Here is a 14,379-nt window from a genome sequence, read left to right as displayed (position 1 = left end):
TTTTTGCTAGTTGGCACCCTTCTCAAACAATGACAATTAACTTGTTCGAAATATTGCAAAGTGACAGTGTTTCTTTATTGTATGTAATCTCCATTGCTTAATTTGTGCTTGTTGTTTCCGGTGTGGAGCACCGGCACTTATTTTTGAGGGCCGTTGCTCAGTCTTCTGCCTCCAGCATTTACTGTGAGCAAAAGACACATATGGGAAAGATGGAGGAATAGAAAAACGAAAAAGCATCACAATGGGAGAAAGCAGAAAGCTGCAAGAGTGAGCTGAAGGGGCGGGAGTGTCTGTAAATGGATTAGAGGCCGGAGATGGCTTCAGGGTTACGCTGCCTCAGTATTCCGTGTTTGCACATTTAATTGCAGCAGCTGCATGTTTAAGAGGAGGGCAAACAGGAGGGCTTTGGGCACCGGCATGTTTTATTTACGAATTAAGCACTGGTAATCTCTGACATGATGCTTTAACACCCCACTCATATCCGCTCCATTACAATCCACCCCAATCCATTCCACTTTACCCCGCACCAATCCACCGCACCCCAATCCAGTCCACTCTAACCCACCCCACTTCAATCCTACCAAACCACCCCAATCTAATGTGCTCCACTTCAATTCGCCCCACTCTAATCAAAAACAATCTGCACCACTCCAAAGCAATCTACACCACTGCAATTTGCCCCACTCTAATCCAAACCAATCTGCCCCAATCCAACTCACCCCAACCCAACACAATCTGCCCCACTCCAATCTGCCCAAAAACAAACTCTCCCACTCCAATCCAAAACAATCCACCCCACTCCAGTCTGCCCCACTCCAATCCACAACAATCTGCCCTACTCCAATCTGCCCCACTCCAATGTAAAACAATCTACCCCACTCCAATCTGCCTCACTCTGATCCAAAACAATCTGCCCAAGTCCAATTCACCCCACTCTAATCAAAAATAATCTGCCCCACTCCAAAGCAATCTGCCCCACTCCAGTTCACCCCACGCTGGTCCAAAGCAATCTGTCCCACTCCAATCCAAAGCAATATGCACCACTCCAATCCAGAAGAGTCTGACCCACTCTTATCCAAAACAATCTGCCCCATTCCGATCCAAAACAATCTGCCCCACTCAAATCCAAAACAATCTGCCCCACTCCAGTCTGTCCACTCCAATCCAAAACAATCTGCCCCACTCCAATATGCCCCACTTCAATCCAAAGCAACCTGCTCCACTCCAATCCATTTCAATCTGCCTCACTCCAATCTGCCCCGATTTAATCCAAAACAACCTGCCCAACTCCAACCAGCCCCACTACAATCCCAAACAACCCACTCCAGTCCAAAACATCAGCCCCACTCCAAACAAAATCCACCTCACCCCAAACCAATTCAGTTCATCCCAATTCACCCTAGACCAATCAACCATAATCTACCCCACTACAACCCAGTCCACCCAACACCAATCCACCCCAATCCAACCCAGTCCAATCTATCACACTCCAATCCAATACACCTCACCACAATCAACTCCGGTCCAGACCACCCTACTCAAGACTTCCCCACTAAAGTCCAATCCACCCCACTCCAATCCAACCCACCCCACTCCAATCAAGTCCACAGCTACCCAATCTATCTCACTCCAATACAATCCACCCCATTCCAATACAATCCGCCCCATTCAATCCAATTCACTCCACTCAATCCAGTCCAATCTACCCCACTCCAACCCACTCCACTTCAATGAAGTCCACCGCTACCCAATCCACCCTACTCGAGTTGAATCTACCCCCTCCAAACTGCCTTAATCTTCCCCACTAAAATCCAGTACACCACTCTCCAATCCAATCCACCCCACTCCAATCCACCCCACTCCAATCCACCCCACTCCAATCCAGTCCACCCCACCCCAACCCAATCCACCCCACTCCAATCCACCCCACCCAAATCCACCCCACCCAAATCCACCCCAATCGACCGCAATCCACCCCACCCCAATCCACCCCACCTCAATCCACTCCATCACACCCCAATCCATCCCACTCAGTCCAATCCACACCACTCAATCATCCACCCTATCCATTCCAATCCACCCCACTCAATCCAGTCCACCCCAGCCCAATCCACTCCACCTCACCATAGGTCAGTCCACCCCACCCAACTCAATCCAATCCAATCCAATCCAATCCATTGGCCTCCCAACTACAATCCACCTCACCTCCATACAATCCACCCCAATCAAATCCACTGCAATCCAATCCAACTCACGTCACTCCAGTCCAATCCACCCCACCCCAATCCACTGACTCACTCCGATCCACCACTCTACTGCAGTCCACCCACTCTATCCTAATCACAATCCACCACAGTTCACTCTGCCCCACTCCAACGCATCCAGCTCACCCCAATCCAATCCATGCACTCAATTCCAATCCACAACACTCCGATCTAATCCATCCCACTCCTTTCCAATCTAATCTAATTGACTCCACCACACTCCAGTCCAATCTAATCTAATCCACCACACTCCAATCAAATCTAATTTAATCCACCAAACCCAGTCCAATTGAATCCATCCCACTCCAATCCAATCCACCCCACCCCAATCCAAACTATCCACTCAAATCTAATCCACCCCACTCAAATCCACCCCAAACCCATCCATCTCACCCAATTTTTAATCCACCCCACTCCAATCCACCCCAATCCACTCAATCCACCCCATTCTACTCCACTCCAACCCACCCCATTCAACTCCAATCCAGTCTACCGCACTACCTCAATCCACGCCAACCCACTCCACTCTATTCTATCCCACTCTATTCCACTCTACAACACTCTCTGCCACTGTACCCTACTCCCCTCTACTCAACAGTACAACCCTCTAATCCTCCTACTCCACTATATGGCATTCAAACACATCCACTCTACTCCCCCACTCCCCACTGACACCTCACGCCACTAAGGTTTAGCCATGCTGAACAGGAGCCACACTGGTGTACAACATAGCAAAACACGTTGTCAAAACCAATAGCTTTTGTATAGGCGACACCTATTGGCCTTGCCAATGCTTGTTTATTTACCTACAGTCATCGAGGCAAGATTACATTTTAGAAATACCTAATTACACTTATGTAACATTTCTCACTGAGAGGGTGCTTGTGGTTCAACTGAAAAATGAAAATGCCTCCACCTGCACCACTCCAAAAATAAAAAGTTGCAATGTTAATCCTTTGGTTGGCCTAGAGCTCTGAAAATGTGTCAGCTACAAAACAGTGTGAACACTATGAAAATGCGAGTAGCTGAGCTAATTTGTCTCAGTCATAGATCCCTACCTCTTGCTGGCACTGCCAGCCTTTTTGCTGGGCCATGGGCATCCGATGAGTAATTGGCATGTGGTGGTTAAATGGCAGCATTAGTGTGTGCTACTGATCTGTCTCCTTCCTGCCCCAGGGCCTTAAGTAATACTGCTTTCAATGATTAACGCTTCAGCAGCGGATGTGATGGTGCTGCTGAGGCTTTCCTCAGGAGGTGGTTAGGGTGTGGACGTAGATGCAACAAGTAATGAAGATGCCCTGGGTACCTCTTTAAAAGCAATCCTATCCTTATGGCTGCCACCATGTGCATACTAGATGTGTGACCTGGGGTCAGATGCCACGGTAGCCTGGGGCACAGAGCTGACCCTCCACCAGTCTCCTCAACCCACTAGCCCTGTTTGGGGATGGAATGGGTGGTGTACCAAATGATACTGTACAACGAGTTCAACTCCATCCGTGCAACAACAACACACGTCTCACTTCAGGAATGTAGCAGTGATAAGTGAAAATAAAATACATTCAATTGAATTGAGAAAAAGTCCTGCATTTTATTCTTGGCCACATTTATTTTGCAAGATTAAAACATTTCGCCAGCCTACTTATCCATGTAAACCTTAGGATGTGGTTCATTGCTTTATTTAAAAAAATCCGGACATTTCTTTTGCAAGATTAAACCATATCGTCGGCCTACTTAACCCTGTAAACCTCAGGATGTGGTTCATTGCCTTATTTTAAAAAATCCGGACGATTCACCAGGGTAAGGTTTGACTCACTACTCAGAGGCACCCACTCAGTGTCTGGGAATTTAAAGGACCTGTCGCAACCAGGGATTTTCATGGTCAGGAAAGGTGCCAGTACTTCTCTGCCCTACAAGTGTGGCCATTACTAACAATAAACAGTTGGCCAACAGACATGCTGAAGAGTGGTTTATATCATATTTCACAAAGCAAAGCCGTGGCGAAAGGTTGTGTGATCCATTCACACCACCGGTGTGTAGCATGGTGAGCGTACTCCAGCTCACACTTGAATAGCAAAGGTTCTTGTAGAAGCTTCATGGTGGCAGGGTTTGCTTCAACTGGGATACAAAGTGCTCTGTGTCACTGGATCATTTGTGGATATCTGAGAAATTGAAGATGAAAAGGTCAGAAACTCGTTAGGTGCTAATTTAGGGGCGAATTTAAGAAAAGTGGCGCTGCATCGAATGCAGCGCCACTTTTCTTGCGCCCCCCTAACGCCACCATGTGTGCACCATATTTAACACACAGCGCACCATGGCGGTAGTTCGGGAACTAGCGTCAACATTTTTTATGCTAGTTTGGCGCTTTGGAGGATTTGCACCAAAAAGTTTGACGCTTATCCTGCAAAGCACATTGAGGCCCATTGAAAACAATGGTGTGCCTGCTTTTAATGCCTGCTCTGTGCAGGAATTAAAAATGCCACGAAAAAAGGAGCAAAGAAATATTTTAGTTTCCACTGTGCCATTTTTTCAGCCCCCCCTTAAGGGGGGAACGCCCCCCTTGCATATATTACGCCTGGCGCAGGCATAATGTGACGCAGGGGGTTACAAAGTGGAGCATTGCGTGCATTGTGCCACTTTGTAAATATGATGCTGCGATTTTGATCTCCTTGGATCACATTAGCGTAAAACAAATTATGCTAATGTGACGCAAGGAGGCGCTAGGCCCTCTTGAATCTGGGCCTTAGTGTATTGTGGACAGTCCTGGGGTCTGCAAGGTCAGAGGAGAGATGTCTGCCACACCCTTGCTATGGGTTTGCCCACTACACTTTGATATCCCCACTACACAGGTGGAGATCTCTGTGACTGCAATAACTTGGCACAGCTCTGTCAAAGGCAATGTCAATTTTCAGAGCAGTTGCTGTGTCCAATGTGCATTGCAGGCAAAGTGCTTATTTTTCAAAAACAATCTTCCAAAGCAAGAATTTGTTAATGGAAAGCAAAAAAAGAATTGGCCCTTTCATTTTAGGAGTTTTCTCCCAGCACGTTTTCTCTCCTAGCCTGTCATTTTGATGATTCCCTGTTTAGGACCCTCAAGCTTTATAGACAGTCCTGAACAGAAAAAAGCAATAGCACTAACTTTCTGAGATACATTGATCAATAGTCCAGACAGACTGCTGGTCAAAGGTTTCCATCAGCAAAGACAGTGGAGGCTCTGCCATTTAAAACCTTGGCCCAGATAGAGGAAGGTTTAGCGTAGGGTTTGTGTCATGTTTTTTTAATGCAGATCTGACACTAAATGTATTTTGTGATTCACAAACCACCACAAATTGGTATTTGTGTTGGCTTGTAAGGCAAGCATTTTCAATGCAACGGGTCTCGCGTTTGTTCGAGTTAGAGCTATTAGCATTGTAAAGCAAAAAAAAAAATGCAGCGCGATCGCGCTATGTAAAATGCAGCGCGATCGCACTGCGTGGAAAATAAACAGATTAAGGGGGTCATTCTAACTCTGACGGGCGGCGGAGGCCGCCCGCCAGAGTTCCCCCCTCCAGAACACCGCTCCGCGGTCATTAGACCGCTGCGGTGATTCTGGGTTTCCCACTGGGCTGGCGGGCGACCGCCAAAAGGCCGCCCGCCAGCCCAGTGGGAAACTCCCTTCCCACGAGGAAGCCGGCTCCGAATGGAGCCGGCGGAGTGGGAAGGTGCGACGGGTGCAGTTGCACCCGTCGCGAATTTCACTGTCTGCAATGCAGACAGTGAAATTCAAAGTGGGGCCCGCTTACGGGGGCCCCTGCAGTGCCCATGCCATTGGCATGGGCACTGCAGGGGCCCCCAGGGGCCCCACGACACCCCATACCGCCATCCTGTTCCTGGCGGGCGAACCGCCAGGAACAGGATGGCGGTATGGGGTGTCTGAATCCCCATGGCGGCGCAGCGAGCTGCGCCGCCATGGAGGATTCAGAAGGGCAGCGGAAAACCGGCGGGAGACCTCCGACCCTGGCCCCGGCGGTCTAGTACCGCCGGGGTCAGAATCACCCCCTAAGTAGTCCGGACTCCAGGCTGAAAACATCGAGCCTCGTATGTTTTTGGTACTTTACCGGTGCTGTGCAGGTGTGTTAAACACCGGAAAAGGCATGACGTATGCATGCCTTTCACAAATGAAAGAAAGCGGATTTTAAAAGGCAAGCCCACAAACCAATGTAAGTGACTGACGTGGCATGGTAGTAGTTTCAAGCCCAAAGAGAGATTACAGGATGGACGGAGCACTTTGTGCTCGCCCATAAAAAAGGCTTTATAGTGCATCAGGAGGGTGTTCCATGGGTGATAAATGGGCTTTCCTGTGCTACCACTCATGTTTTTTGACGCAGAAACCTATCTACTAAGAGCAATAGACAGGGTTTCGCATCAAAAACTAACACCACTTGAAAGTGGCGTTAAAAGGAGAAGTGCTTTCATTCCATTCTGAGGTTGCGTGTGCTCTGCACTGTACAACTCACATACAAACTAGGATATTTTTTTTATTAGGTCTAAACATAGTATTTTGTACTGGAGTGGCACCTCTATGCGCTGTAGTGCAATGGTGTGTGCATGATGCTTGGCAGCAAAATCCTGCCCCGCCCTCACGGGAGGGGAGGAGAGTGCCATACCACTGAAAATATGGTGCTCTCTTTTTCCCTCCTTTCTCTTCTGTCCCACAGGCAGTCACGGGCATTGCTTCAGGGGGTGGGGGTTGTTTGGTGTGTTATACCCACCTAATTAATGTATTTTCGGATAAATAGTTGGGTACATGTGCTTTCGATCGTGTATTGTGAGATGTCATTCAGATTTCACCAGGGATGTTTCCATACACACAGGCAAAAAATTACAAACGCTCTCTGCCTGTCTCAAACTATTGGTTATTTTACAAAATTTTGTATTTTCTCTCATAGTACTCCTACCACTCCTTATTCCTCTCCCTTTCCACTGCTCCTTAGGCCCCTCTAATGAGCCCTGCTTGTTGTATGATGTATTTAAATATTATATGTCAGCATGATTGTCCCACCCACCTCAGCTCCACCCTAATCTTAATGACCAAGCTATAACCCTGAACATAGCATCTTTGGGTACTGTGCTGCATTGTGTGACAGGTACCTAAATCTGGGCCTTGGTGTCCCCTCGACTCTGAATAGTGAGGGGTAACAGTGAGTTTGGCGGACAGGACATCTGTTGTCTTCTGGCCTATGCTTCTGAATCTGCCTAGCTTTGCATGAGCTCCTCAGTTCTTGTGTTCACAGAAAGAGTAGTGTGCTTAGTTTGTTGCAGGAAAACATGGAGCAGCCTCTTAGCTTGTTTAATTTGATCTTGGGCTGAAATCAGTGCTAGACTTGCTCACAAAGCTGAAGAGTTTTGAACACAGGAAGAGAAATCTGGGCCTACAAGTGTTCTCTAACTGGGCGAGCAGGAAGATCCCAAAGTAATCAATAATGGGTTCCATCTTTGAATGGAGCATGGACCTAAGGTCAACCGAGAGGATAACAAACAATCATACACTGACATAGGATGAGAGAAGAAAGCAACGTCATTCCCTCAACTACACTGGTGAACTTCAGTTAAAAACATGTACTTGCCCATTGTATAGCCATAAGGGCCATATCAGACCGGTGTATTTGGCTACGCCTATAGAAAAGGGGGTGGCATTGGAGCATTTGAATGCAAGAATGCCACCATAACCAGAAACTCATCAACATTCTCCACCAACTTCATGAAGATATAAACTGGCTCAAGTGATTACCATACTAATGAGCACCTTTCATTGACATCATTAGTGGCGTAATGAAACTTGAGGGGACCCCCTGCACAACACATGGAGAGGCCCCTCCTCGTACTCACGCAGGAGCTCTCAGGCCAGTATACTGTGCTGAGGACCCCCCCGGAGCTCGGGCACCCCCGCACTTCGGGGGCTGCAAGGGCCTTTGTCACGCCACTGAACATCATCCATATTAAAGGGTATTCTGTTTTGGGCAGGCCCTTGTCAGGTTTCCACTTTTGCATTGAAGTAACATCTGCGCATTCACAGTTGGGATCTTCTGACCTTGGGAGTGGCCATGAGACTAAGGCCCAGATTTATACTTTTTGCCGCAAAACTGCTCAAACGCAGTTTTGCGGCAAAAAGTATAGCTCTGGCTTACGCCATTCCACAGTGCCATCTGGGTGCCTTAATAAAGAAATGGTGCAAGCTGCCACTAAGCTTGGGCTAGCATCTTCAAAAAAGATGCTAGCCATGTGGGGGTGGCGGTAGAGAAGGAGGGGGTTGTTCGTCAAAAAATTACGCTAGCCTAGTTAGAGACAAAAAAAATGCCTCTAACCAGACTAGCGTCATTTTCTGGCGCACAGCCACCAAAAACATGACTCCTGTGTTAGGAAAGACAGGAGTCATGCCCACAACCCCAATTTCCAATTTCCAGTGCCATGCAGGGGGCCTCAAGTTAGGGCCCCCAATGGCAAAAAAAGAAAAGAAATTACTTACCTGGGATGGGGTCCCCCATCCTCTATTGTCTCTCTGGTGGGGTGGGGGTGTTCCTGGGGCTTCGGGAGGGCACCTGTGGACCCATTCCATGGTGTTTAACCATGGAAATGGGTCCACAGGTCCCCTAACACCTAGTCTGACCCAGGCATTAAATAATGGTGCAAAGCAAGCTTTGCGCCATTATTTAGCCCCTCCTCCCACCTGAGCATCATTTTAGCACAGGGATAAACATGGGGCTACGAGGATAGCACAATTTTTTAGATGGGAACGCGTACCTTGCATCCCATTGACGCAAGGTAAGTGCACACAACCAAAAAATGGTGCAAACTCCGACATTTTGACGTTAGATGCGACTAGCGTCAAAATATAAATATGGAGTTAAGTTTGAGCTGAATTTGCGTTAAAAAATGATGAAAATTCAGCACAAACAGAGTATAAATCTGGGCCTTAGTTTGGGTCACCAACGCTGTGGTTAGCGTTTTCTGCCAGAAGGAGCTCCTGCACCCTTGAAGATGGCATGAAATATTATACATCACATCTGAGGCGTTAGTGTGTCTGGCGTCTTCGTTGCCACATTTGTGACACGACCTGAAATAAGTGATATATGATGTAGACTTGAATAGACCTCAGTTGACAGTGGTGACGCCAGGGTGCAATGGGCCAGAGAATAAGCTAGGGAAATGTCCCCATTCTCCTGTTGGTCTGTAAAAACAGCTAGAGTTGTGGTGCATTACCCCTCTCTCCACCGAGCCCTGGTGCCACTGCACCTGTCACACTAATTATAGCTCCTTCTCTAAAGGCTGCCAGCTGGTAAATTCCATAAGGTGCCTCGACCATTCTAATGGATGTAGGATGTGTAGCCATCATGCCCTTTGTTACTGAGGAGAACTCTGCTAGCGGGAAGCTTTTACAAGTGCTTTTACAATTTAGGTGTAATTTGGAATGCCATAACCCTACTGATCGAGTGGGTCAAAGATTCTCTTGCTGCACCTTCTGGCTCTTTTCTAAAACAAACACCACACATCAAGTTACTGCATAAAATACGTTGTTTATGTATTTGGCTCTATTCTTAAAGGCATTTCTAACCAGAAGCCATAAACGTATGCTGGTGGCCGATGACACTTCCATTTGTGGCAGCCAGGAGCTGACAAATAAACCTGGCAGGCGTAAATATATTTACTACTGCAGATTTCTCCGTCACACGTGCCTTAATGTGGCTGTCCTCTGCTGCTTAAATCGTGTCATAAGTCTGGGCCTCCATCTACTTAGTTCTACCTATCCAGTGGTATAACAAAGGCCCCCGCAGCCCTTGCGGTACTGGGGGCCCCCCGAGCTCCAGGAGGCCCCCTCAGCACATTACCCTGGCATGAGAGCTCCTGTGTGAGTCCAGAGGGGGCCTCCTCCATGTACTTTGCAGGGGGGGGGGCTCTCAAGTTTCGTGCTACCACTTTACCTACCCTCCCCCCCAGGTGAAATATGTGACCTCCTCCTACATAGACCACCATCCCAGGGTAGTTCATAACAAACTCCACAAACTCACTTAGAAGGACACGAGAATAGTAATGACATCCTTTATTATATGACACCTGATTGGCAAGAATTCTTTGTAGCCAGGTGCCTCCGCTAATATCTTTCACAGCCAGTGCTTAATTTGTGCTTGTGGTTTCCGGTGAGGGCACCTGCAGTTATTTTTGAGGGCCGGCACTTATTTTTCTGCCTGAAGCATTTACTGTGAACAGAAGACACATATGGGAAAAACCGAGGAAGAGAAAAACGAAAAAGAGTCGCAAAGGGACAAAGCGAATTGCTGCAAGAGTGAGGTGAAGGGGCAGGGAGTGCCTGTAAATGGATTGAAGCGGCCCGAGATGGCTTCAGGATTACGCTGCGTCAGTATTGCGTGTTGGCACGTTTAATCGCAGCAGCCGCGTGTTTCAATGGAGAACTTTGGGCACTGGCATGTTTTTATTTACAAATTAAGCACTGTCATCTCCTGGTCCATTATTTTGACTCTTTCTAGCTCAGACGAAACTGGCGCTGTTCTCTTTGCTCGCTTGTGTAGTCTTTCTCAAGTGAACAATTCAGCGTTGAGAACCTCCTGGGTGTTTGCTGGCTCGTTAAAAACCCTTCCCAGTACAGCAGTGCACAGTGACCAGAGCTGCCCCCAGACTGCACATCCTGTAAGATGGCGGCTGTGGCGCCAGCCTGATGACCCCGCTCAAGTGAAAGACTCGAGAAATAAGAGCTGGAGGTGGGGAGCACCAATCAAATAGCTTGTAAGTAGTCATATTGGTCATAATGCGATTTCACCACTGTAGTGATGTATTAGGTCGAACTTAACTCCTGTTTCTGAGTAATGGATTTTATCTCTGAGACTGAATCCAATTGGGATCTTTAAAAATGTGCTATTATTCTCATCAAATAACAGAAATATGTGGTTGCTAAGAGGATTATAAAGATTTAATGCATGTATTAGTAGATGGTCTGATTTGTTTTCCTTTGATTCCAGTTGTATAAATGTACCAAGGATGAAAAAGAACACATTTAAAAACCATTTAAATGTATTATTGTGCAGTAAATCAGGTCATAACTATGTCAGAATAATTATATTACTAGAGGGGTATGTAATCATGACATTTTACACATTGTTCAATTTAAGACATAATGGAACCTATTCACAAGTTTTTTTTCCAGTCAGAAACGCTTAGTTGTTGACAGGACAAAAAACATATGAGTCCATCTGGGCACAGGCACAATCACACACAAGACACATCCATGCGTACACACATCAATACATACACCAGACGGACACAAAGTGCCTTGAATCCCTGCATACTCACAATCTAGTCATCAAACACCCTTGTACAAATACCCATCATTCCAAAGACATTTTCATTTCACTTACAGTCCCCATCCATATTCTCTATTCATCTACGCATTCATCTGCCACACAAATTAAGCATTCATTGAAATTGAAATTTAGCCTCCTACTCATCCAACTGTCCATCAATTGGGTCCCTTGCTTGCTGCTCCACTGGATTCAAGATAGCCTGGCTTATGAGGGGTGAAACCCCGAAACTGGTCCCAGGATGCTTTTCCGGTCCAGGGAGGACCTGTCCTGGCAGTTTGGGTTGGACTATTCCCAGGGGAGCAGGGTCAAGACTGATTTGCATATGGCCGGATCCCAATTGGGGTGGCATGGTGAGCAAAAGAACAATGGATTAAATCCAGATCTGTGACAGGCGGGGAGTGTTTGAAAAGCTTCAGCACTCCATCCATCATTCTTTTGTTTTGCTAAAGTTGCCCTAAGTGGCCAGGGTATGCGCAGAAGTGACCCCTTGCTCAACGTGCCACTGGATTCAAGCTAGCCTGGCTTATGAGGGGTGAAACCCGAAACTGGTTCCAGGATGCTTGTTTCCGGTCCAGGGAGGACCTGGCCTGGCAGTCCAGGCTGGACTGTTCCCATAGGGAGCAGGGCCAAGACTCATTTACATATGACTGGTTCCAATCTGGGGTGACATGGCGAGCAAAATAACAATGAATTAAACCCAAATATGTGACTGGGTGTTACAACACTCCGTTCATCATTTTATTTTATTTTGTGATGTTGCATCAATTGACACCACCATCCAGTTCCTTAAACATTTACTTCCATATGGCCATTCACCACTTTACACACACCATAACATAGCATGACATCATATATTTAATTGAAAGCAAATGTTCACACCTTTGGGCATCTTGGTGATGAAATAACAGATGTTTATATGCAACCATCCAAATTTAAATATTTTTCTTTCTCAGCTATCCATCCACTTACCAATCCACATAACCATATTGAAACAGTCTGATCAAACAGGCAACAATGTTTTTTGTAGACTGTGTTGTACATGTTATTGGTGAGAGGCAGCTTTATTGTGTTCCCTAAATGTGGGAAGTTTGTACTTCTGCCAATGCTGCACATGTTCCATAAGCAATAGAGCCAACTGTGCGAGGGATATTGTTGCATACTTTTTCTGTAAAGATCAGAAGCTAATCAACTGAGGAGTAAGGTGTATCTGTTCTGTGAGAGAGTAAATCATGCACTGCTAGTACCTGGCTGTGCCTGTTCTCTGAGGGAAACGAGCACTGCAGATGGTGTGCTATACCTATTCTGTGAAAGAAGCAAGTTGGGAATCTCATGTTTCAGAAGCATTAATCACACACAGTGTTGTGTGCCTATCTGTTGACTCTATAAGGGTACATCTGGCTGTGAGTTCTAACCATGATTCCCCATCTTCTTTGAAGACCTGCTGGATGGTTGCCATGTTATTCAGAGAAAAACAATCAACATTTCCCTATATGCTGAGGATATTGAAGGGCCATGATACATACTTAAATAGCAGTTTGTAAAATGCTCTGTGGCAGATTTACAAACATTGTGTACTGGGTTTGTGTCACAAATGCAATGTAAACCTGCGCAAATATTTATTTTTAATTTACTTTCCTGTGCAAACATGTTTTGTGCTGGAAAGTTAACTGAAAGTAATGCAAAGCAACCTCTTGGGCTGATTTCCATTACTTTGCATCAAGGGGGCGTTTCATGGGTGGTGCATCAGCTTCCCATGCACCCAACCGCGGTTTGCAGCATAAAGCCCTATCTACTTACAGGAGCAGACAGGGCTTTGAGGCAAAAATAACCGGTGTATTAACATACGTCACATTAATATAAAAAAAAACGAGTGACATGCATATGTCTGTAAAACATCTCTATCAGACATTAATCGAGACACACCTGCTTTTAAAATAAATTAACGACATACACAATTGTACTTTGGTGTAAGTATTCAATACCAAATGAATGCTTGCACCAAAATTAAACGAACATCCTAATTGTACATTATGGCCATGTGTGCACTTTGCAATGGGACCTGTAAGTGAAATATAGTGGTTCCAGTGGTTAATGTGAGTCAGCACATTTATCTCACGGGAAGAAGAATTCGATTCCAATGACACAATGAATTGTATTGCAATACAAAATGTGGAACACACTGTCTGAAAGTTGGACTCAAATCATCAGATATGTACTTCTACTCTCATGTATGTAGCTTAAGCAGTATAACTCATATGTGGCAGTGAACAATGTTTGGATGGTACAATTTCTCCTGGCTCCTTTGACCTTCACTTATCTTCTGCCTGTAGTCCAGGAGTGTCCTCATCAAAAATGGGCATATATTGGGCACATATCTGGCACCTCAGGGCTTTTACTTATGAGGGATGTGAGTGGATTCGCTGTTTGAGGCAGAATGGGTGATGTGTTTGTGTCTGTATGTGTGACACTTGCATGTGGGTCTGGTGTTTGTTGTGTATGTTTGGTTGTGTGATGTATTGCTGTGTGCAACGTACAGGTGAGTGTAGTTGTTTGGTTATGGTTATTGTTGTGATGTGTGTAGTTGTACCTTTGTGCAATTATGTTTGTGTAGATCATTGTATCACTATGGTGGTAGTTGTGGTACTGTTGTATGTGGATGTTGTATCCATAGTGTGTGTATGTTGTGTTTTGGATGTATGGCATTGTGTGTTTCCTGCATGTACATGTTGTGCTGTGGTGGAATGGCAAAAGATCATGGTGTGTAT

The 14,379-nt window shown here is 46.1% G+C and overlaps 1 protein-coding gene across 1 annotated transcript in view; it reads right to left on the bottom strand.

Annotated features, from left to right (window-relative positions):
• Window positions 1-14,379, bottom strand: part of LOC138246528 (free fatty acid receptor 2-like) — a 185,440-nt gene that overhangs the window by 88,925 nt on the left and 82,136 nt on the right. The window lies entirely within an intron of this gene.

Source organism: Pleurodeles waltl, chromosome 7 (assembly GCF_031143425.1).
Source record: "Pleurodeles waltl isolate 20211129_DDA chromosome 7, aPleWal1.hap1.20221129, whole genome shotgun sequence".
Taxonomy (NCBI): domain Eukaryota; kingdom Metazoa; phylum Chordata; class Amphibia; order Caudata; family Salamandridae; genus Pleurodeles; species Pleurodeles waltl.
This window is presented reverse-complemented; position numbering and strand designations above follow the sequence as displayed.